A 25364-nucleotide genomic window follows, 5' to 3' on the forward strand; every position below is an offset into this window, starting at 1 on the left:
GTGAATATTGCAACAGGGAACCTGCAAAGCTTTGAAGTTGGAATCCCAAGTACTACCCTCAGGGTCAGAGAGCAATATATCACAGACTCAAGCCCTTTAACCCAACCAATCCATGCCAACCACAGTGCCTACTTGCTTTGTGCAATGTAACAGTTTACCAGCAAAGGAATTCTGCATCATCCCTCCATGCGATGATTTTTTTCATTTCCTTTTTCCTGGACATTTCTTTCAGTCCCAATGAATGAAGGAACACAATGAACATTTCAAAAGAGTGTGAATGATAATCATATATATTGTGTTTTCTCGCATCCTTCCTTTGTTAGAATTCCACAGAAAAAAGTGTGAATTACGATAAATATTTTGTGCATATATATGAAGTGGAGTTAGCATATGAATCTTTGTTAGATACATAGCTATCAGGCATACTTCTCCAAAATATGCAAGAATACAAGAGCACATCTTACATTGTTCTATTTAAATGGTCAATTTAACCATTTAAACATTTTACAAAACAGCTGGTTTGTTTAAAAGCAACATTTATAGATCACAGAAAACAAGAGCTCCAATATGTTTTTAATCCCTATGATATTATTTCTAATTGAAAACTATAGCTTGAAGTTATCTTGGTAACACTGCAGTGCAGGTTGATGCTATTTGGAGAGCTTAAATGTGAAAGTATCAGTGAGACAGGACTAGATCACACAGCAATCCAGTCATCATCGCTGCAGAACCAAACTGCACTGCAGTTTTGTCCCAGACTGGTTTAGATACAGTCAGGTTGCAGTCCTGATTTGTGTGTGTGTGTGTGTGTGTGTGTGTGTCTGTCTCTCTTTCAAAATGTAACACCAGAAAATTGAGGGTATTCAACTTTTAACCAAAACTCATTTATTCTGTGCAAAAATGGAAGAGTTCATTATCATTACAAGAGGACGAGAATATAAAAAGCAAGAACGTAATGTTGAGGGTTCTTAGGCATTGGTCAGATTGCACCTGGAGTACTTGTGAGCAGTTTTGGGCCCCTTACCAAAGAAATGGTGTACTGGCATTAGAGAGGATCCAGAGGAGGTTCACGAAAATGATCCCAGGAATGAAAATGAGAAGCATTTGATGGCCCTGGGGCTGTACTAGTTGGGAGTTTAGAAAAATGAGAGGGAATCTCATTGAAATCTATCAAATACTGAAAGGTTTATACAAGGTGGATGTGGAGAGGATGTTTCCATAATAGGGGAGTCTAGGACCAGAAGGCACAGCCTCAAAATAAAGGGAGGTCCATTTAGAATAGAAATGAGGAATTTCTTTAGTCCAAGGGTGGTGAATCTGTGGAATTCATTGTCACAGGTACCCAAGTAATTGGGTACCTTCAAAGCAGAGGTTGATAGGCTCCTGATTAGTCAGGGCATCAAAGGTTACAGGGAGAAGGCAGGAGAATGGGGTTGAGAGAGATAGTCAATCAGCCTTGATGGAATGGTGGAGCAGATGATGAGCCAAATGGCCTAATTCTGCTCCTATGTCATATGGTCTTACAGAAAAATTTACATAATCAACCCCATAGCACAGTAGCGAAATATGAAGCCACAGTTATACTCTGCCCTCAAGAGTAGTACATTCAGTTCTCTTCTTGTTTATCAATCTTTTTTCCATAGGTGTAAACACACAATCTTGATATATTCAGCATGTGTTATTGTGAAATGTAAGCAGCTTTCCCGAACACATCAAGGGAAAAAAAAAAAAAAAAAAATCGATATTCCAACCATTGTTCTCTTTCTGTCTTTGCAGTTCTGCACAGCTCAGAACAACATCCCACCCCATTGTTACCTGTCCTCTCCTACATCACAACCAGGACCAAATTTCAAATGTACTCCCGCGACTGAGAAAATTCGGGGCATTCTGACTGTGAAAGCCACTGCATAAATCCAACCATTTTTTTCTCACATACAAAAGATCACAATGACTGAAAACATGTATATATATCTCTCATTTAATATTTCAAAAATAGCAAGGCTATTATCACGTTGCTGTTTGCGTGAGCTTACTGCGCGCAATTTGGATTCTGCAGTTCATACATGAAGACAATAATCGCAGTTCAAACGTATTAATGAACTTGATTGTGCAACATCAGGTTAAGCTGGCTGCAGATACAAATAGCAAGCAGCAGTTGCAAAGTCTGACAGGTTTGTTGGGTTTGTTGTGTAATGAGAGATATCTAGCAGTGCAGTAAAACTGGCAGCTCTAGTCGTATTCCCAATGCTAATCAGAAGAAAAGGAGATGAAAGTGCTGGGTACGTTATATAATACATTAGCCCTCTGCCGCACAAGTATACATCACACATTAACAGATAATGTAACTAGCCTGGAACAAGTTGCAGACATGAAATTTGAAACTGGCAGAAAACTTGCTTGCTACTGGCAGTTATCACGATACTTTAATTTCCCCCATAAGTTTATGGGTAACAGATGGCAGACATCATTGCTAGGGAGATATGCTGAGACTTATAAACAGAGCTGGCATTTTAATAGTGGGTAAAGGCATCACGCTCTTATCATTGTTTATCTGCCTTCTTCACTGCATATAATTTCAACCAAGGAAGAAACCTTGAATTACACTAAAGTCATCCCTAATAATATTAATGATTTGTTAAGCACTACAACATAGTAATCTTTATATTCACTGTGGCCATAAGGACTTATGAATGGGGGCATTCAAATAGCTTTTCTTTCGGATATCTTTGTTCTTTCAGGTCACAAATGCTTTGAGTACAGTTGACTTCCCTGTGACTTAGCTAAGAATGAGCAACATTTTATTTTAAAACTAGTCTTGTAAAATACTTACTGGAAAATGACAACTGTCCCCAAAAATTTTTTAAATATACAAATAGTCACAAAAAAACTAACCTTAAAAAATTCAGTGATAAGAGGATTTTACCATAAGAGGGATGGAGAAAGGAAATTTCCATATAAATCTGATGCTCTTTAAGGGCTCTGTTCATTAAGCTCCTCTTAAAATCATCTTAAGAAGGTTTTAATCCAACAAATATTCTAATCATGACTGAAAATTCCAGGAAATTGCACCAGGATAAACAATATATTTCTATAGATTTCATATGGGCTGTTATATAGAATGAGGCAGCAGTAGCCAGTCACTTAGACATAAGGAATACAAGCAGGAGTAGGCCATCCAGCCCATCGAGCCTGCCCCACGATCCAATAAGATCATGGCAGATCTGTCCGTAAACTCAGCTCCATCTACCTACCTTTTCCCCATAACCCTTAATTCCCTTACTATATAAAAACCTATCTAACTGTTTCTAAAATATATTTAGTGAGGAAGCCTCAACTGCTTCCCTGGGCAGAGAATTCCACAGATCCACCAATCTCTGGGAAAAACGGTTTCTCCTCATCTCCGTCCTAAATCTTGAGGGAATGTTCCCTAGTTCTTATGATTCAAACTTGTCCCAACATATCAACGTTTCTTTTGCTTTCATGCATTTTTTAAATTCTTTTTCTCAGAAATACAGGCTGTTCCCAGGTAATAAACAGGCTGAGGTTTTACAGAATCACTAAGCCAATTTTTTTTATGAGACAGAAAACACACAAAAACCAAACGCACTTAAAGGATTGATAAGAAAGAACAAATAGTGAAGTGGAAGGAGAGAGGAAACTAGTTCTGTTGTCTGTAGAATCAAATATGTGTGTGTACCTCAGGGATTTGAATGTAATAATATTATGTAAGCTTATCATCTCTACAGATATCCATAAGTTGGGTGTTTGTAACCTGGAGATGGCTTTATTTACCTCAACTAATTTTAAGGCGCTGTGGGCACATGGCCAGGTGGTTAAGGCATTAGACTAGCCACCTGAAGGTCGTGAGATCGAGCCCCAGCCGAGGCAACTTGTTGTGTCCTTGAGCAAGGCACTTAATCACACATTGCTCTGCGACAACACTGGTGCCAAGCTGTATGGGTCCTAATGCCCTTCCCTCGGACAACATTGGTGTTGTGGAGAGGGGAGACTTGCAGCATGGGCAACTGCTGGTCTTCCATACAACCTTGCCCAGGCCTGCGCTCTGGAGAGCGAAGACTTTCCAGGCGCAGATCCATAGTCTCTCAAGACTAACGGATGCCTTTACTTTACTGTAATTTTAAGGTAGCAAGTTCCAGATTCTGCCCATAGATTGCATATTGGACTTATTGGTGACAATTAGTTTACACAGCCTCTAGCTTTGCTTTATACCACAATTGAAAATGGCTCCTCTATGTCTACCCCATCAAGCTCAGTTATTATACCGCTATTATGTCACCCCAAAGATGGGGATAGACCAGCCCTAGAAAACAACACGCAAGGTGTTTAATCAAATCCAAACGCACAAAGTTATTGCAGCTCCTGGTTATATATATGGATTTCGGCAGTCCCACACAACATAATATTACTGTCCTGATGGTGATATTATGCAAGTAAATTCAAGATTGTTTACTTTCGCTTTCATTAAACAAGGGTAAAGAAGAATGAAATAATTGTTACTGCGGATCCAATGTAGCACAAAAAAAAACAGTAAGAAGAAATCCACAATAAATGTGAAACACACAGGATAGCTTATATAGATAAATTGATTGCATGCCCATAAAGTGACACAAGGCACAGAAGTGTCTGTACACAAGGTAACTGACAGGAAATGATAAAGTAGTGGTGGTCCAGGGTGTGGTGCGGTGCGGTGGGTTGGTGGGTGGAGGTTGATCAGCCTTACTGCTTGGGGAAAGCAACACTTCACCTGTGAGTCGGCTGGAGTGATATGATGCGGCCTTCTATATAGTGACGAGACTCGATGCAGACTGGGAGATCATTTCGCTGAGCACCTACGCCCTGTCTGTCAGAGAGAGCAGGATCTCCCAGTGGCCACACATTTTAATTCCACGTCCCTTTCCCATTCTGATATGTCTATCCACGGCCTCCTCTACTGTCAAGATGAAGCCACGCTCAGGTTGGAGGAACAACACCTTATATTCCACCTGGGTAGCCTCCAAACTATTGGCATGAACATTGACTTCTCAAACGTCTGCTAATGCCCCACTTCCCCCTCGTACCCCATCCGTTATTTATTTATATACACACATTCTTTTTCTCTCTCTCCTTTTTTCTCCCTCTGTCCCTCTCACTATACCCCTTGCTCATCCTCTGGGCTTAGCCCCTCCCCCTTTCATTCTCCCTAGGCCTCCTGTCCTATGATCCTCTCATATCCCTTTTGCCAATCAACTGTCCAGCTCTTAGTTCCATCCTTCCCACTCCTGTCTTCTCCCATCATTTCAGATCTCCCCCTCCCCCTCCCACTTTCAAATCTCTTACTAGCTCTTCTTTCAGTTAGTCCTGACGAAGGGTCTCGGCCGAAACGTCGACTGTACCTCTTCCTAGAGATGCTGCCTGGCCTGCTGCATTCACCAGCAACTTTTGTGTGTGCTGCTTGGGGAAAGTAGCTGTTTTTAAGTCTGGAGGTCCTGGAGAGGATGCTACATAGCTTCCTCCCTGATGGGAGTGGAACAAACGGTCCATCAGCAGAGTGAGTGAGATCCATCACGGTGTTACTGGGTCATATCCAGCATCTTTCTGTACGAGTCTGGTACCCTCTCAAGAGTACCAGACTGTTTAGAAAACAAACTTCTCCAAACAAGCCACTAGAAAGGAGAACCCACTGTAACAAATTTGGTGGGGGGGGGGCAGAGTGGGGTGGGAAATGAACACCAGTCTATTCATCCTATCTTAAAAAAAGACTTGCAGTTCTGAAATTCTCCTCAAGATCTTCTTCCCACTTCAGACTGTTGTATTTCTTTTTTAAAAAGTTACCAAAAACTGAATAGTACAGTTAAATATAGCCTGATCAGTATTCACTTAACATGATCACTCTGTTTTCCAATTCTATCCCTGCAGAAAGGACTCACAATGTTTGGGTTGCATATTTTTCATGACCTTATTAACCTGTGTTGCTACTTTCAAATAAGACTCCCACAAAATGTTCAACTCAGAGCTGGAAGCATTCTCTGTTTTGAAGGAAAATTGGCATAAAGTTTTCTTGCTCAATTTCCTGATTCGCCTCATGTCACTATACCCAAATAGCTAATCTTTACTATCAAGGAGCACAGCAGTGTTCAGGGTAATAAATGCAATGCCAGTCACAACTCCCTTTACGCAAGCTGGAAATTTCAAAAGCTGCATATATTAACAAAAGGTACTGAACCCAGAATGTTTCTTCTTCCACAGATGCTGCTCGACCTGAGGAAGTGTTTCCACAATTCTCTATTTTCACTGTCCTGTATACAATGCCAGCCAGCAGTCCTGGTGAATACCAGATTTCCACTGAGAGCCAAGATGTGGCCACCACAGTGCAGTAGTTAAGGGTTGCTGCCTCAAAGATCTTGGGACTGAGGTTCAACCCCAACATCCAGCGCTGCCTGTGTGAGGCTTGCACATTCTCCCTGTGACTACATGGGTTTTTTTTCTCCCCCTCACGCATCCTGAAGAACTGTCAGTGGGTAACTGGCTCCTGTAAACAGACAGGTGACAGAAAGAATCAAGAGACATGAATTGGCATGCGAAAGAATGGGTTGCAGGGAATGAAGAAGGGGAAATGGGACCAAAGAGATTAGTCTGCAGGGAGCCAACATTGACCCACTGGGTCAAATGGCCTCATCATGTTTTGTAGTAAGAAAATAACTGGGCAGGAGTCCCATGCCTGGCAAGTGTAAAAGAACAACTGGGCTGTGCGACACTAGCATAGGGAGGTAGACCAAATAAACACTGATGTTAAACTCAATTCAAAAAACGCACATCTGATCATCATTGAACTATTTATCTTAGTTTAATAAAATAATGAGCTCTTTTGTTTTGACATTTTCAAAGAAACAATATAATAGTTAAAGCAAAATGACTACACTTATAATGATTAGCTCGTACAGCATAATTTTACACAATCAAATGAACCAGTCTTTCAAAGTTGTACTTTAACCTCAACTAAGATCCAAGCACTTAATAAAATAAACAGAATCTCTCATTGTAGAAGAGCTCCAAGTGGGACTTCACATAGAAAAAAATGAAATCATGCCTGGCCTGGATCTCTACTGTCTCTAAGCAAACAACGATGCACAGCAGAATCGAATAAATGCCCTCAACTTCTCAAACTTCGGCCAATCAGTGAAAATTTTCCTCCAGATTTCCATTCCCCTGGCTCTGAATTAATATCTTTCATCAATTTATCTCAATCTTCATCCTTGTGGAATCTCAATGATGTCTGGGAGACCCATTTCGTGCTCCTCCCAATCCTATTTAATCTGAACTACTGACCAATTTCTCTGGTCACCGTGTTAACTACTTGCGGCTCGATCTCATTGGGAACTACACTCCTCTCCTTCAACTCTGGCTTTATCAAGAAAAGCTCCCACCATCTCCTCCTGTGCCCCTCCATAATCCTTCTAGCTCCCACACCATCTTTTAAGAATTCTGTGTTTAAATCCCTACAAATAGATTTCCATTGCCACCACAATAATTTTTAACCATAGTTACAAATAATATTTTTTAGTGAATGGGACGAAAGTGAACTAATCCTACCTTCATAACTGATCGCCAACACTTCTCCACTCTTTCCCTACCAGTGTTCTCAGCCCTCACACAATAAATCACTGGTAGTAGATTTTCTTCATGCTCCTCTATTCATTTAAAAAGGATCTATCCTCATCTGATTCTCAGCTATGTGCTGCCTCAGTGATATCACCCGAAAAGTTTCAATCTGCACACTGCTGATACTTAGTCCTAGTTAACCACCATATTACATACTTTTCACCAACTTTTACTCATGTTCATCTGGATTTTTTTTTAATCCTCCTTTCAAATACTGGGAAGGCCAAACCATGCTTCTTAATCCCTGCAACAAACGCTGTTCATTTGCCATTGAATCCCTCTCTCACCTGTAACAGGCTGAATCTGGGTATTGACAAACTTGGAGTCATAGAGCAGGGAAACAGACCCTTCATCAGTGCCAACTGTGTTGCCCAGCGACCTAGTCCCATCTGTTGCATTTAGCTCTTAGGCCTCCAAATCCCTCCTACCATGTTCTTACCTGGAAGGCTTTTAAATGTTGTCGATGTACCTGCCTCAACCACCATCGCTGGCAGCTCATTCCAAATATGCACCACCCTTTCTGTGAAGATGCTGCCCCCAATATTCCTTTTAAATCCCTCACCTCTGACCTTGCCTCTTTTTTTTTTAAAGCACCTGTTCCCTAGGAAGAAAAGCTATGTACTTTCACACAGTCTACAACGTTTGTATACTCATCATGGTCTTATATACCCGTATCAGGTCAACTCTCAATCTTATAATGTTACAGTCTCCTAGTCTATGCAGCCTGACCAGTAACTCAAGTAACATCCTGACAAATTGTTTCCGCACCATTTTTAGTAACATATTCATCATAATGGTAACCAAAGTAAGCTCAATGTTTCAAATGCAGCCTCAGCAATGATTTATATAACTGCATCATAATTTCCAAACACTCAGTCCCTTAATTGACAACACCAGCAAGCCAAACACATTCTTCACCACCTTATTCTTCAGCAAACTTTGCATTCCTTGCTCCTGTTGCATAACACTCCCCATGGCCTCCATTCACTGTACAAGTCTCATCCTGGTTTGATCCCTCAAAATCTCTGCAATGACCTCTGCCTTTTCTTCTCCAGCTTCCCACAAGATCAGAGAATGCATTAGGCCAGGCCCTGGAGATTTATCCACTTTATTTCAGTGTGATTTTTACCATTTCCTTAACCCATTGTTTTTCCCCACAGCAAAAACTGAAGAGAAATATTCATTAAAGATCTCACCCTTTGGCTCCACACACACAGATGGCCACATTGATCTATTTTCTCCCAAACCACCTCTTTACTCTTAGTATACCTGTAGACTCTTAGGATTTTGCTTCTATCTTGCCTGCCAGATCCTCCTGTTGCCTTCCTAATTTCTCTCTCCCATTCCTGCATCTCTTGTTGTCATCAAGAAAGTCACTAATTCCCAAATGCTTATGTGCACTGTATGCCTACTTCTTTTTCTTTAGCAAAGCCTCAAAATCTTTTGTCATCCAAAGGCTCCTGAAACCTGCCAACATTGCCCTTCATCCTAACAGTAACATGCAGGCCCTGAGCTCTTGACAGTCACACTTGTGAAGGCCTTGCATCTAGTTTCCTGCAAACATTCCCACCCAAACAACCACATCAAGCTTCCACCTACTGGCTCCAAAATTTGCACTGTCCCAGTTCAGGACCTTAACTGGGTCATATTGTTTGCCATAGCTATTTTAAAACTAATTGAATTATGGTCACTGGACCCAAACTGTTTGTCAATAGACTCTTCAACCACTTGCTCCAACTCATAATAAGATCAACTAAGAAAATCAACCCATAACCGTTCAAGCCTCATCTCACCAACCCTCAGCTGCTCAGAATCTCAGTTCTCAAGTTTATTCCCGAAAATTACCTGCACTTCCACCATCCTTTCTGCAATGGAAGAGTTATTTAAAACTTGAATACAGGTGTCTCCCGCTTTTCGAATGCTCGCTTTACGAAACCTCACTGTTACGAAAGACCTACATTAGTACCCTGTTTTCGCTAACAGAAAATGTTTTCACTGTTATGAAAAAATCAGCACACACCCCGAGCAGCCACTTCTCCCCCGGATTTGGAACTGCATTCTCCCCGGCATTGCTTAAACACCTGTCTGTGAGCAGCCGTTTGCAAGATGAGTTCTAAGGTATCGGAAAAGCCGAAAAGAGCTTGTAAGGGTGTTACACTTAGCGTAAAACTAGACATAATTAAGCGTTTTGATCGTGGTGAACGAAATAAGGACTAAGTGAGTTTGGCTTATGGAAGCTGATGAAGATGATGTTGAGCAGGTTTTGGCATCCCATGACCAAGAACTGATAGATGAAGAGCTGATGCAATTGGAAGGGGAAATGATAACAATCGAAACCGAATGAGTAATGATAAAGTACGACCTTAATTTTGAAAGGGTACGTAGGTTTAAGGGATTTTGCAAGATGGTTTGAGTGCTTACAGAGAACTGTATGATCTAAAAATGCGCGAGGCTTAGCAGTCAAGCAAGCCTTCCACATCAGCCACAGCAGACGACGAACCTCGACCTTCGACATCGAGGCGGGCAGTCATAGGAGAAGATGAGCTGCCTCCTCTAATGGAAACAGATGACGAAATGACACCCCAGTGTCCCACCACCCCAACACCCAGGACACGGACAGATATCGACTCGCAGAGGAATGCAGCAGTAGCCGGGCGACACACAGCACATCTTTAAGAGAAAAGCCGAAATAAACATGCTAATTAATTAGGTGCCGCCTGACACGTAACTGTCGGCCCAGATCAGAGGCGATGCAATCGGCACTGAACTGGGTCAACAATTACGTGTCAGGCGACACCTAATTAATTAGCATGTTTATTTTGGCTTTTTTCTTAAAGATGTGCTGGATGCGTCCTGGCTACCGCTGTACCACTGCATGCTTCGCGGCAATGTATCGCTCCGTGGCCTGGAGGGTGGGGGCCACTGCCCCACCCAAACTCCAACAAGTCTAACACACCATCATCAGTGTGCTCCGCGCTTTCCCAATTCCGGTAAGTGATACTACACTGTACATACATTATTTCTACTTTATATTGGCTGTGTATCTTTACGTGTTATTTGGTATGATTTGGCAGCTTCATAGCTTAAAGGTTACTGGAGAGCGCTTGCGCCGTGTTTTTGCCGACGGCGCTTGTGTGAGATTTTCGCTACAGAGAACAGTTCAGGCAATGATTGTGGAAAAGTATTATGACTTTATATAAGCTGCGTATTAATCATATCATTCCTGCTTTTACTAAATGTTACTGTTATTTTAGGTTTTATGTGTTATTTGGCATGATTTGGTAGGTTATTTTTGGGTCTGCGAACGCTCACAAAATTTTCCCATATAAATAAACGGTAATTGCTTCTTCGCTTTACGACATTCCGGCTTACGAACTGTTTCATAGGAACGCTCTACCTTCGGATGGCAGGGGAAACCTGTACTTAAAGCTTCCGATATTCTGCCCTAATAGTTTTAATAAATATTCCAGCTTTATATGAAAGTGTTTCTATCACAGGATATTTACCTGCAATAACAGGGTTCAAAGGTTATAGAAATATGTCATTTTAGTTGGAAGCAACATCAAGCTCATGCACATTCTCCGACATAGAACTGTATGGTATTTACACACATTGACTCGTTATATAATTGCTAACAGCTTACCGGTTCAGTGTCAAATTATTTTCTTATTGTTCTCATTGTGAAGCAAATTTCTTCTTTCCCTAGGAGGAGAAATAATATTTTAATAAGATTAAAAAAACCATTATGGCTCAGCTCCTTTTAATGAGATTGAAAGAAAATATTGACATCAGCTTTGTCAAAAACTTACCACTATATTATACTGACTTTTCAAGGAAATGTTATTTTCTCATGCTTCATAAAAGGATGGCCAACCAAATACATACCTTGAGTTCCAATGAAACATTAGGATTCAACAAAAATATCTGCTGCACGATATCCTTTTATCAGATATCACACATAACTATCAATGCCCTAAAGCTTTACTACCCAAGCTATAATAAAATCCATCCCTTCCAAATTGTTTGTTACTTCCGAACTAGTAATCTCTGCAAATTTGAAAGTTAATAATCTGATATTGAGTTGAATGATAAAGAAGGCGCCACTCAGTGAAAGGAAATTAAGTTGCCTGAAATAGTTCATGCATTTATTTTATGTAACAATGCTTCAGTCTAAAAGTTACCTTGAAATAATTTGATGCTGTCTTTTGACTAAAATCATGCAATGGAAAGAAAAGACAGTATTTCAGGTTTGTCCACGCCTGACAATTCTAAAGAAGAAACAAAAACCCTAATAAATTGTGACTGGAATATGAACAGCATTATTGGCCAGAGAAAACCCAGCTATCACCACCCCACACCGACTTTCAATGGCATTGTTATCACTCAATCCCTCACTGAGGCTTATCTTTGACTAGAAACTGAACTGGGGGGGGGGGGGTCACCATATATACAATGCAGCTACAAGAGGAGGCTTGGAACTCTGCAGCAGATACTCACCTTCTAACTCCACAAAGCCTGCCCTCCGTCCACAAGAATCAAGTCAGAATGTGATGGAATACTCTCCACTGACTTAAATGGGTGCAGCTTCAACAATACTCAAGCAGCTTGACATCATACAGGACATTTGACACCAGCTCACTACATGGGCACCCATCCAAAACCACTCACTTTGCAACTGAGGCAGAGTAGCTGCAGTTTGCACAAACTACAGGACACAAGATGACTCCTCAGACAACACCTTCTAAACTCAGACTTTTCACCAGCTAGAACAGCAAGGCAAAAAGCAAGGGTACACCTCCACCTGGAAAGTGACCACCAAGCCACACCATTCCCTCACCATCACTGGATCAAAATCCTGGCATTCCCTCCCCAACAGCATTTGTGAGTACAACACTTCAAGGATTGCAGCAGTTCAGGAATGCAGGCCCTCCATCACCTTCTAAAAGGGCAATAAGGGATAGGCAATTAAAGACTGGTTCAGCCTGCAAAGTGCTTGAATGAATGAAAACTTCATGTAATCTGAACTTATAATAGTGATTAAATATTAAATATGGACTGTTAAATATTGGTTTCCTTCAATTTTCAGTGTTTTCTTTCTTGTGGACAGTTGGCGGGTGGGTGATCTCAATTTTGTGTGTGCGGGGGGGAATTGGGGGACTTGGTGCTACTGTTGCTGTTCTTTTCTGTGAATGAGGGGGTTGGGGACAGTTATGTGTAGGGGTTGTTAATTGTTATTGTGGCTGTTTTTTGCTGCGGGTGGGGGGGGTTAAGGGATTTTTGGGTCTGCGAGTTTTGTTTCTTTTCTGCGCTGGTTTGGGGGGGGTTGAAAGAGAGTGATGTATTTTCTTTCATCAGCACCCATGGTCGTTCTGTATTTAATAGCTATCTGGAGAAGACAAATATCAGAGTTGCATTATACATGCATCCTTTGGGAAGAAAATGAACCTTTGAACCTTAAATATCACAAGTGAAATTCAACCAAAATATATATTCTGCAATTCAAACTACAAAATTCTAAAAGTCCACGAGTAATTTTATTGAACAAATGAAAAGAAACCAGTGAGTGGAGAGCATAAAACAAACTTGATGAATATTTTGGTTTGCAAATAAACAGGCTTCTTTTGATGCACTCACTGTGAAATGGACTCTGCTTCCATGAAGGCTCATTTGTTTAATTTGGTTATGAATGCTTTGCTTTAAACTGATGTAATTGCCAATGAATAAGTAGTGCGGTATATAAAAAAAACATGCCGTGATCATCCAAATTACCGTAAGGAGTTTGAAACCACCTATTTTATGGACTATAAACTTGAATAAGAATTTGAGTTCAAGCAACAAGGGTGTCAGTACAAATAATAACTGCTATCTCTTGCTTTGGCAATTATACATACACTCATCCTTTATAACAATTTAAACCAATTACCAGCAACATTTCACTTGTCAGGCAATTAATTGCACATTGAAACAGATTCCAAAGGACAGGATAACCAAGTCTGTATGCATCAACTAATTCCAAACTTCACCTATTTTCTGGCAGTCATTAAAATCCTGAAACCATTTCAAACAGAATTTTCCAGGAATAAGAGAAATAAAAGGAAGGTGCAGAGGGAGCCTGAGTGATGGCCAGGTTACAGAAAAAGAAACAAAGGAGAGCCTAATGCTTGAATGCTTAGCTTGATAACATAAATTGTAGGGACAAGAACTGAAATGCTGCTATCATCAGCTGTCACTTCTGCAGAATGATATGAAAAAAGGTACAGACAACCAACCACTTGATGTGCCCCATACTGACCTAGATCATTAGTTAAAGTGCCAAAGAAACTGTTGCACAGAAGCTGCTTCAACTTTGTGTTCCACTTTTTATATATTGTATTATTCGAGTATTTTCAGTAAAATCTTAACTTCATGTAACTGTTACAGCATCATCAGGTAAATACCTCAATAAATTTGACTGTAAATAGACCTTTTGGTGTGCCCCAAAACACTATTGAAAGGTTTCAAACTCCTTGTTTTTAAGAATGAGTATTTAATTGGGTTGCCAGGGAACTATTATTTATGTATCTATCTTTCTGGATAATTCAGTTATTACCATTAGTCAAGGTTAGTAACTAAACTGAAAATATCAGTTTTTTGTTGTTTTTTTTGAATGCTACAATTTCCACTTGTTAAAATATATATTGGTTAGGTGACAATTTGCAGCATTTCTAGGTGCCCTTGTCATTCAACGAGTTTCTATTTACAGAATACAGCATTGGTTTGAACGTGACAAGCTTTATATTGCTATGTATTCTGAAGGAAAACAGCTGGAAATAAATAAATTGTAATTTTGCCAAAATTCACAAGTCTTGTGACAGATTGAATTATATGCCAAGATGTTTCTGTTTCACAAGGACATCAACTTCAGCTTGTTTTTAGCAGATAATTATTCTGTCTTTTTAAGCTCTGTCACAGAAAACATTCAACAGATCCTCCGTACATGTTCCGCCAGCATATTGATCAATGACACCTTGTTTGCTGTGATTCCAAATCAAACTTTGATATCATTAACTTGTTTAAAAAAAACAAGATAAGTTTAGAGAAATTTTTAAAAATGATTGAAGCACATTCTGCGTTAATACATCATTCAAACAGAACACCACTGCATCAACCTATGGAAATTGGCACTGAGCAACTATATTTAACAACTTCCAGAATTCTCCAAACGTAATAGCAGACATTTCTAAATGCGGTAATCAACTACAAGCCGTATTCCTACAACTTTTAAGCCTACAATAATTTTACAACGTCGAGGCAGGAAAGTATGCATACATATATCCTTCTGATAAACACTAATTATTTCAAAAGCTAATTTGGTAATATTTCAAAGAAAAAAAAATTCTTCCTTGTTGATGATGTAAAATTCTGGACCAAAAAAAAGCTTATGGATCTAACTTTTTCTGCGGAATGAAATACCGAAATAGGAAGATTTTAAGCAACCGAAGTATCGAATCACTGCTACGGAGCAAGCAATAATGCAAGATCAGTAAGTATCCTTTGTCAACACAGATAGTATTGGCACCAAGGTTGCACAATCGGCGTCCGAAACCAAAATACTACTTGCACTGTCAACACTACTGTACAAACCGGTTTTCTTCTTTCATATGCCATGTAACATATGCTAAAACCAACCATCTTGCAGCAAGTTCTCTCCATTACCTCCCAAAGAGATCCTATCAGGAGCAGCTTCTAACACTTTGGTGAAACATGTATGCGTATCAATTTTTGCAAACATCTACGTGCAACAAAACTAATAAGAAAGCACCATTTGAATTTTTTTTCTGCTTTGTCACAATAAATCAATACTACGCCGGGTGGTGTATGCTGCACTTTTGCTGCCCTTGAAACAGCAGCACAAATGTTGCGCTAATTCATACGCTGAGAGGAAAAGAGAAAACAAATGATTCGGTAGTTCCAATCGCCGGTGTCAGTGGCTGGGAGCCGACTTCCTACCTGTCAGGATAGCGCTGCTCCAGTGTTTACATTCAGCTCAGCAAAAAATCACTCAAAGAACCAAGCACGCGCGCACACCCAGCCCGCGTCCACCGCTTCTCATTAAACAGCTTCAAATGGCACCGCGTCAGGAAGAGCGGGGAAAGTAATCATGCATATATGCATGGAACGTTTTATTTTCGAAAAAAAAGTAATTTCTTACATCAAACAGACAGGAAGATGTGGGCGTACTCCGATGCTCGGTGGATGTGTGGTGGTTGCTGTGGCGATAAGAGTCTGTCCAGCTCAGCTGCCCTCAATCTCTAGTCCCCCCTCATTGCTTTTATCCAGACTTTACTTCTTCCCGTCAAACCTCATAAGACTACATTTAAACTGGGGGGGGGGGGGGAGCATAACAGAAAAGGGAGGTGGTAGCGCCGGTTCCCACCGCAAATGCAGCAAGACTTGCAAGAAAGCGAGAGCAGCGCAGGCTATCCCGAGTGTCGGTCCAGAGCACACGCTGCGCTTGACTCCGCTCCGCCACCTTCCAAACCGGGCAAAGGTTCGACAGCGCGCCCGGCTCGGGGTCCCACTGCAAAGGCTTCGCTCCGGTGGGAAGCTGCACGCTACAGCGGCCAGGGGGGCAGGACAAAGGGTGCGGAGCCGACACTAAGATGAAAAGAGCAGCGCCGTGCAAGATGCGCGTGCACGACCAAGGTTAATTAATTCTAACTGTAACTCCTCCAGTTGGTGCGAACCCTGCAGACAGAAATGGGAAGTGAAAGAAAGCCAATTGGCCAGTCCCCGCGAACAACATGTGACCATTATTACTGGGAAATACGTACGTCACGTCTTACATACCGTATTGAAAAAATCAGTATCCTTGTAGGTTTGGGGTTGTCTTGTATGAAGTGGTTGAATGCAACGAAGTGTTGCAGCATTTTAATAAAGTGATTTCCTCTTCCTGGTCAGTTATGATCCACAATTGAAAGCAAATACATTTTCAGTAAACTTATTGCACTGAACGGGCAAGAAGAAATGGAAATTTTGGAAATATATGGAAATACTAAAGATCTGGATTTGTCAGTCTGCTTTGTAGAAGTGGTGCAAAAGGAAGTCCTCAATTTGTGGTGCGTTTTGAGCCACCGTCATCTTAAATCAGGTGTTAACCACTTGGTTAAACACTAGCAATAACATTCACCTCCATTCTGTGCATTTGTCAAGGTACTACTAAGATCAAGTTGGTTCACAACGGAATAACACCACATTGCACAATTATAATATTATTCACAATGGTGACCATTACTATTGAATGCATTCATATGAAGGATATATATAAAGGGACCTAGATTGACCTTATCCTGTATTGTAGCAGCTTCTATTGTTAGTTGAGAATTGGTAGGCATCGGAAAAATATTCTGTTGATAGTTCTTTGTTATTCGTCAATGGAAACCGCAGCACAAAAGAACCTATAATGGCAACAGGGAGAGGGTGTGACAACTAAAGGGAGCAGCAAGGCAGTGAATAACTGCAAAGAGAGTATATTGGAGGTCAATCTTCTCAGAGTACAACAGTGATGGCACCAGGTATTAGATATATCAGTGAGCTTGAGATGTGAATGGGCCTGACCATTGGTTCAGTAAATAAAAAATATTCCCAAGCTATTGATGTGTTCAGAGAGGATAAAGAACAGCCATTCCTGAGTAGGTGTCACTATTGGGTTGGTGGCATGACATATTGACAGGTTTACTAGAATTTTAAAAAAGGGGTCCCATTAAAGGACTCCGATAAGAGCTACAAGCCTGGCACATGCAACCATGGTCCAGGAGAACCAGTTAGTGAGAACATAATTAGATTAAAAACAATGGCAAATATGTGTCATTTCCACAACATGGGATCTTAAGAGTTGCAGGATCATGGAGTATGCCGATAAACAAAAGAAAGAATTTCATATAGAGGATATGATGTTTGAGAAAACAAGTAGAATGAGAGACATAAATAATGTTAGAGAACACCAGGATATTTTGCTTGGAGTAGCAAAGCAAACATAGGACAGACAAACAAGGATGGTGACAGTATCATCTTCTCTGTCCTCTGCTTGATCACAGGAAATGTTCTGTGCAGGAAATTCCTGAATAAAAAGGCCCAAAAGGTAGAGAATATCAATGTACAGTGGAGGATAATCTTGCATTGTCTGAGGATAACACGATGAATACCAGTACAATGGAGCCAATTGTACAATGCAGCTGATACTGATGGCGTGAATTAAAGACGACCACAGTATTTCAACCTTGTGCCATATGCAATGGTCTCCAGAAGCTTCTGTAAATAGAATTGTGTTTCAGTGAAGATCCAATACTGTGAGTGGACAATCCCATAGTTAATAGTTCCCCAGGTAAATAAAGCCAGAGTTAGTTGGCAATGACAAAGTAGCCCCAAATGGCATAGTTAATAATAAGTTATGCCTGTTCAAATTTCACAAGGTCTATAAACAAAATCTTCAGCAGGCTCGATCTACACGCCTACACAACTATTGAATATAGATTCAAGGTGCAGTGTTCTTTGACAACCAAAATACATGAAGCATTATCTACCTACATCAAGCTCTCATATTGAATCAAGTCAGCTGTGAAGATTGTTCAGACAGTAATGATAAGATGTTACTAGGATTCCTGGGGTGTCCGTGCAGGATGATATCCTCATTGCCACAAACACCAAATTAGAAGGTGCTAGGGAAGGTACTCAAAAACTGAATATACCAAAAACAAATGAAACCAAATCTTGCAGCTTTAAGTTGCTCAACAGAGATTCAGAAACGACAACAAAGGGCTGAGCTCTGCCTGAAAACTGGTATCACTGAGTTACAATCCCTCTGTGGGATTCTTCAGTATTGTTTTGTTACTATATTGAGAGTCAAGTGGATTTTCCAGATGCAGGTTCAAGGAGATGGTGAAAGTACTGGGAGACAGGAACTCTTATGGCAAAGGTGGACAACAGAAATCAGAAGCTTCACATGGGTCAGTTGTATATGCATGGAATGTCCAAGGTAATAACGATGGTAATTAACAGAAAACAGCGGAGGAGTGCGAATTTAAGTTACGAAACAAGTTCAATGATCCAGTTATCTTTGGGCAGTCAGGAGATGCAAGAGGCCCAAATCTGAGTGGGTGGCTTGCAGCTGACAGGAGAATCAGAGAGAGAGAGAATGTGTAAAAGCTGTGAAATTAAGATCGGGTACCCAGCAGATCAGGTAGCGTTAGAGGGGAGAAAAAATAATGAGTTAAAGGATAATCCATAGTGTGATTTTTTTTGTCCGGACATGAACTCCGGAAAAGTTTTGTTAGTAAGATCTGATTAGAGAATAATCAAAGTATATGATCATCCAAATCACCTTCTGAAAATGTTCAGATAGGTACTCTATGCTGGAGAACTCAAGTGTTACATGAAGTCATAGAAGCAAATTGATCTTGAAATCGTTATTCCTACAGATATTTTAGAGAAAATTATCTGAGAAACATCAAAAGAAACACTTTAAAGCTTGTTAAGTGCTTCTGAATGACATAGAGCGCTTTAGCAACCACAAAGAAATTCCAATAATTTGGCAAACACGAGGAAATCTGCAGATGCTGGAATTTCAAACAACACACATAAAAGTTGCTGGTGAACGCAGCAGGCCAGGCAGCATCTCTAGGAAGAGGTACAGTCGACGTTTCGGGCCGAGACCCTTTGTCAGGACTAACTTCTTTCAGTTAGTCCTGACGAAGGGTCTCAGCCCGAAACGTCGACTGTACCTCTTCCTAGAGATGCTGCCTGGCCTGCTGCGTTCACCAGCAACTTTTATGTGTGTTGCCAATAATTTGGAACACTTGGACTTTTATGGTGCTGATCAAGCAGATTTTCCAGGCTTTTGTTTTTTTTTTCATTTCTGTTAATACTCTAACACATTTTAATTGACTTTCTTCTGAGAAGCTACACAGTATAATATAAAAATATCTGGTGAACAATGTAATGTGTGTTTGAGGGAAGCATGGGATCTGGGGCCCTGATAGTTAAAATGGAGCGGAGTCATTGGGGATTGATAAGTGGGAAGGGAGCAGCGTTACGGAGCAGAGAGTGCACTTACCAGGGGTCCAGTGAGTACTATACATTGGCAAGTGAACTAGAGCTAGATGACAAATCATCAGACAGTGAATAACGAGAGTTCCACAGTATAGTCCAAATGTTGCTGGTATATTCTCACAAGACTGACCCCTGCACTCACATATATTCTCAAGTATACAACCCATGCCTTGCAATGATTCTTCCGCCTCTATGCTGAAGAAATCAGCTCTCAGATTCTGCATCAGATTAGACCAAAGGTAGGATTTACGACTGTATTGATATCAATAGGCTTTGTAGGGCTGTAGGAAAGAAAGACCAATATTCTTTTTGAACTCCTTGTGATTTGTTTGACATTTTTAATTATTTAAGAGAATTCAGAAACATTTAAACAAAATCAGACTTTGACAAACAGCAAAACCAGAACTTCAAGGATTGCTTTGGGAGATGGCTTCATTTGTGTGCCCTTAGGTACCTGCTGCTTCTCAGCCTTATCATTGCTTTGGTCAAGAAAAATAAGTCTTCGACCTGTGAATCAGTTAAAAGTTCACATGTTGGGTGGCCATTGTGACTGGTTGACCCACACCAGCAAGATCTGGCTCACTGTCTTTCCACAAAATGTCTGAAAAGCAAGGATAACACTGTCCTGGAATTATGTAAGAACAAAGCTGTAACTCCGCCAGAACTATAACAAAAGCAGTTTTACTGGTGCAAATTCCTGAGATGACTTCTTAAAATTTCCACAAATATATTGCAATTAATGGAAAATTATTGAAAATAACTTCGCAGACAGAAGACCAGAAGAAATAGGAGCAGAATTAGGCCACTTGGCCCATTGAAGCTCCTCCACCATTTGATTATGACTGCTTTATTATCCCCCTCAACCCTACTCTCTTGCCTTCTCACCATAACCTTTGATACCCTCAGTAATCAGGAGCCTATCAAGCTTCACTTTAAATATACACAATAACATGGCCTTCTCAGCTGCCTGGGTCAATGAATTCCACAGATTCAGCACCCTTCTGGCTAAAGAAATTCTTCCTCATTACTGTTCTAAGAGGACCTCCTTTGCTTCTGAGGTTGTGTGAAGAGGGAGGTCATTGCTATAAGACAGATAGGTCCATACATTACACATCCTCCCCCTTTAGGGTAATGCAATATAAAACTGTGTACGTACAAAATATTCAATTTCCCTTTCATAAACCCATATTCCAAATAAACATACTTTCACAAAAACAGTCCATAACTAGATTCACAGATCTAAATGTTTAGTCTTTTGAGTGGCGCTCTATTTCTTTCAGGATAGCACCTCTGTACCTGTGGAGTGGCATTAGGTTTGGCAGGTGTCTTGTCAATCATAATGTTCTCATCATGCCTCTGGGCCTGTGGAGTGACATTAGGATGGGGAGGTGTTTTGTCTAAGACAACCTTTCTGGTTTCCAGTGTCACATTGCTGTCAGTGACATGATCATCTCTGAGAGGTAAGTCTATTTACTGTAATACATCCATCTTGTTGGATGCAGTCGACTCAGGTGTGTTCCTCGGTTGAGCATTCAGTATCTGGTCCCCACAACGTCTCCATGTCTGATCTCAATATCCACTATGTACATCAGTGGTCTGTTTTGTAGCTATCCTACCAGGTGTCCACTTGTCTCCTCGGTAATCACGCGCTAGGACTTCCTGTCCAATCTCGAAGCTCATTGCTGCTTCACTTGGCAACAGGCTGAACTGTTTAATCTATACTTCCCTCTGGAGGCCTGGTTCCAGGAGGTCTATGTGAGATCTCAGATTCCTGCTCATGAACAGCATTGCAAGTGTTTGATTTGTCATTGCATGAACAGAGTTCTGATACACAAAAAGGAAATCGTCCACCTTGTGCTTGTCCATGGCTTTAATGGACTTCTAGAAGGTTTGAGTAAACCTTTCAGCTAATTCATTCACTGTTGGGTGGTGAGGAGCTGACTTAAAATGTTTGATGCCATTTTTCTTCATGAACAGTCGGAATTCTTCTGATATGTATTGTGGTCTGTTGTCACTCACGATTTGTTCTGGTAAGCCATTTCTGGCAAAGGTAGTTCTCAGAGCAGAGACAGTCTTTGCTGACGTTGTTGACTTCATTGGTATAACCTCTGGCCACCTCAAATGAGCATTTACAGCAATCAGAAATGTGGAGTCCATGAATGACCCAACAAAGTCAATATGTACTCTTTGCCATGGTGACGACAGCACTTCCACAGGTGTGATGGTGCCTGTGGGGGTGCATTTTGAACTTATTGACATCCTGAACAGCTTTTGGCCATGCCTTCAATCTGTTTATCTATTCCCAGCCACCACACATAGTTCTGAGCGAGGCTCTTCATCTTGACTGTACCCAGGTATTCTTCAAGCACACTTTTCTAACTCTGGTGTGCAGTTTAGAGGGAACCACAACACGAGATCCACACATCAGCAACAAGAGAAAATCTGCAGAAGCTGGAAATCTGAGCAACACACACAAAATGCTGGAGGAACTCACCAGGCCAGGCTGCATCTATGGAAAAAAGTACAGTCAATGTTTCAGGCGGAAACCGTGCAGTCCTGCCAAAGTGGAGCACTCACCTTGGAGAGAATTCCAGACACCCCTAAGCTCTTTATGAAATCTTGGTGTTGCTGCATCATCCAGTTCAACTCTGGCCTCATGCCTTTGAGTTTACCATTAGGCTTCTCGGGGTTTCACAACCGGCCATTGCTCAGCATACCAAGAGCTCGGTCTAAGGGCCTGGCATGGACTTGGAAGAAAAAATAGATCTGGGGATACCAGTGCCCATTTGGATGTTTGAATGGTGATCTTAATATTGATCAGGTACAAAAATTATGTTAGCCTTTCATTGAACTAGATTTGCTTTTGACTGCAATTACCAACAGGCGTTTCATCTGTTCCATATTTCACTCTGATGTTTGTTTCCCAACCTGCACCATCTCCATGAGGACCAGCAGAACTTAAGTAAACTGTCACTTATGTAGTGTGACTTTCTAAAAGATTTTCTTCATACAGTTATGTTGACTCTATAATTATAACATCTTTAATATCTAATTCAAATTCACAATCAAATTTCTGTTATCAAACAATAATAACAAATGGTACTGAAAAAACATCTTCATCATCCTTAACTTTCCTGTTCTCAAATTTGAATATTCTGCTTTCAAAGAGGCTGGACAAATATTTGAGTTTTAATGAACCTTTAGGTTGATGGTTCTCAAACAACAAGCAAACCTGTCCTTTAAGCCATCTGGTTGCAAGGTAATTTGATTCAAAATAAATATGAAGACAATTTTGCATATTTTATCCTTGCTCAATTCAATACTCTATAATGTTTTGCAACTAAATTCTGGCAAGAATTATGAAAAAAAGCTGCTCACCATGAGATGAAGATATAAGAGGAAAGAGATTCCAAAAGAGAGCAGACAGCAAGAGAAAGATTGATAAAGGACCATGCATGCAGAATAAGATTACCAGGACAATAACAATGATTGCAACTGAAGTGAAAAAGAACAATAAGAGGTGAAAGACTGTTACTACAGTAAAGAATCACAAAGATTATTTGGCAGGACTACACCAAAACAGATGTATAAAAAACTGGTATAATCAGAAATCAGTTGTACTCACCCCCATCATTGCAAAGTACTTTGAGAGACTGGTTCTATCACATCTGAAATCCTGTCTGCCCTCTACCCTGGACCCCCATCAATTTGCCTATCGCACTAACAGGTCAACAAAGGATGCCATCCCCATGACACTTCACCCTGCCCTGACCCACCTGGACAGCCCCAACTATTACATCAGAATGCTGTTCATTGACTTTAGTTCAGCATTCAATACTGTGATCCCCTCCAAGCTGATCACCAAACTTCACCAGCTTGGTATCAGTGTATCCCTTTGCAATTGAACCTTGGACTTTCTGACTAACAGACCCCAATCAGTTAAGTTAGACAACCTCTCCTCCTCCACTCTCACCCTGAACACCAGTGTGCCTCAAGGCTGTGTGTTGACCCCTCTTCTGTACTCCCTTTTCACCTATGACTGTGTTCCTGTACATGGTTCTAACTCCATAATCAAGTTCGCAGACGACACTACGGTGGTTGGTCTGATTAGAGGAGATGACAAGACAGCCTACAGGGACGAGGTTCAGCACCTGCCTGCGTGGTGTGCTGGCAACAATCTGGCCCTTAACACCCAAAAGACCAAGGAGATCATTGTGGACTTCAGGCATGCCAGGAGTCACACTCACGTCCCCATCTACATCAACGGAACTGTAGTGGAGCATGTCAAGCTTCAAGTTCCTAGGTGTCCACATTTCCAAGGATCTCACCTGGTTCCTGAACTCCTCCATCCTGATCAAAAAGGCGCAACAGCGCCTTTATTTCCTGTGGAGCATGAAGAAAGCTTACCTCTGTCCCAGGATACTGACGGACTTTTACTGCTGTACCATTGAGAGCATACTCACCAACTGCATCTCAGTGTGGTATGGCAATTGTCCTGTATCAGACCCCAAAACACTCCAGCGTGTGGTGAAAACTGCCCAGCAGATTATCGGCACCTAATTGCCCACTATTAAGAACATCTACCATAAACACTGCCTGGGCAGGGCGAAAAGCATTATCAGGGATGCATCTCACCCTAACTATGGACTTTTTACTCTCCTCCCATCCAGTAGGCGCTACAGGAGCCTCCACTCCCGCACCAGCAGGCACAGGAACAACTTCTTCCCTAAGGCTGTGACACTGCTGAACCTCTCATCACAGCGCTAAGCAGTATTGCACCCATATTGTACTGTCTCAGTACTTTTATATTTGTGTGCTGTAGCACTTTTTTTATTCGCAGTTATTTTGTAAATAACACTATTCTTTGCATTTCTGGTCAGATGCTAAATGAAGAGCTGTTGTCAGAAGATCTATGTTTCTTTCCTAACCAAGATCAACCATTGTTTATGGACATATCACATGAAGGTTAACATCCAAGGAAACATAATGTATTGAAAGGAAAAGAAGGTAGGTAGAGGGGGTGGAATGGCTCTGTTGGTAAGAAATGAAATCAAATGCTTGGAAAGAGGTGACATAGGATTAGAGGATGTAGAATTGTTTTTGGTAAAGGTAAGGAATTGCAAAGGTAAATAGACTCTGATGTGAGTTAAATACAGGTCTCTGAACAGTAGCCGGGATGTGGGCTACATATTACAATAGGAGACAGAAAATGCATGTCAGAGGGGCCATGTAACAATATTCATGGGGGATTTCAACGTGCAGGTAGATTGGGAAAATTAGGTTGTTGCTGGATCCCAAGAGAGAGAATTTGTAGAATCCCTACAAGATTATTTTTTAGAGTAACTTGTGGTTGAGCCCAATCGGGGATCAGCTATTCTGGACTTGGTGTTGTGTGACGAACCCTGGAGGGAACATTGCTTCCCACTAACTTTTGCTCTACTATATGTCCACTCTTTTGATTTTATGTTGGCTTTGACTTCCCTTGTCAGCCATGGTTGCACCATACTGCCTTAGAATATTTCCTCGTCTTTAGAATGTATCTATCCTGTGCCTTCTGAATTGCTCCCAGAAACTCCAGCCATTTCTGCTCTGCCATCGTTCCTGATAGTGTCCCCTTT

The 25364-nt window shown here is 41.0% G+C and overlaps 1 protein-coding gene across 11 annotated transcripts in view; it reads right to left on the reverse strand.

The window, feature by feature from the left end:
- The window catches only part of plcb4a (phospholipase C, beta 4a), a 568665-nt gene extending 552306 nt beyond the window's left edge, over nucleotides 1–16359 (reverse strand). For 7 of the 11 annotated variants that reach the window (XM_072265513.1, XM_072265516.1, XM_072265515.1 and 4 more), the window contains exons 1-2: nucleotides 15851–16359; nucleotides 11303–11361 (exon numbers count right to left, since the gene is read on the reverse strand). The gene's annotated coding sequence lies outside the window, so the exon portion shown is untranslated. Of the gene's footprint in view, nucleotides 1–11302; nucleotides 11362–12156; nucleotides 12189–15648; nucleotides 15731–15850 lie in introns of those variants that run through there. The other 4 variants (XM_072265517.1, XM_072265511.1, XM_072265514.1 and 1 more) reach the window with 3 other exon arrangements.
- Nucleotides 16360–25364: the final 9005 nt, after the last annotated feature.

The sequence above is a fragment of the Mobula birostris genome, chromosome 8, assembly GCF_030028105.1.
Source record: "Mobula birostris isolate sMobBir1 chromosome 8, sMobBir1.hap1, whole genome shotgun sequence".
NCBI classification, from domain to species: domain Eukaryota; kingdom Metazoa; phylum Chordata; class Chondrichthyes; order Myliobatiformes; family Myliobatidae; genus Mobula; species Mobula birostris.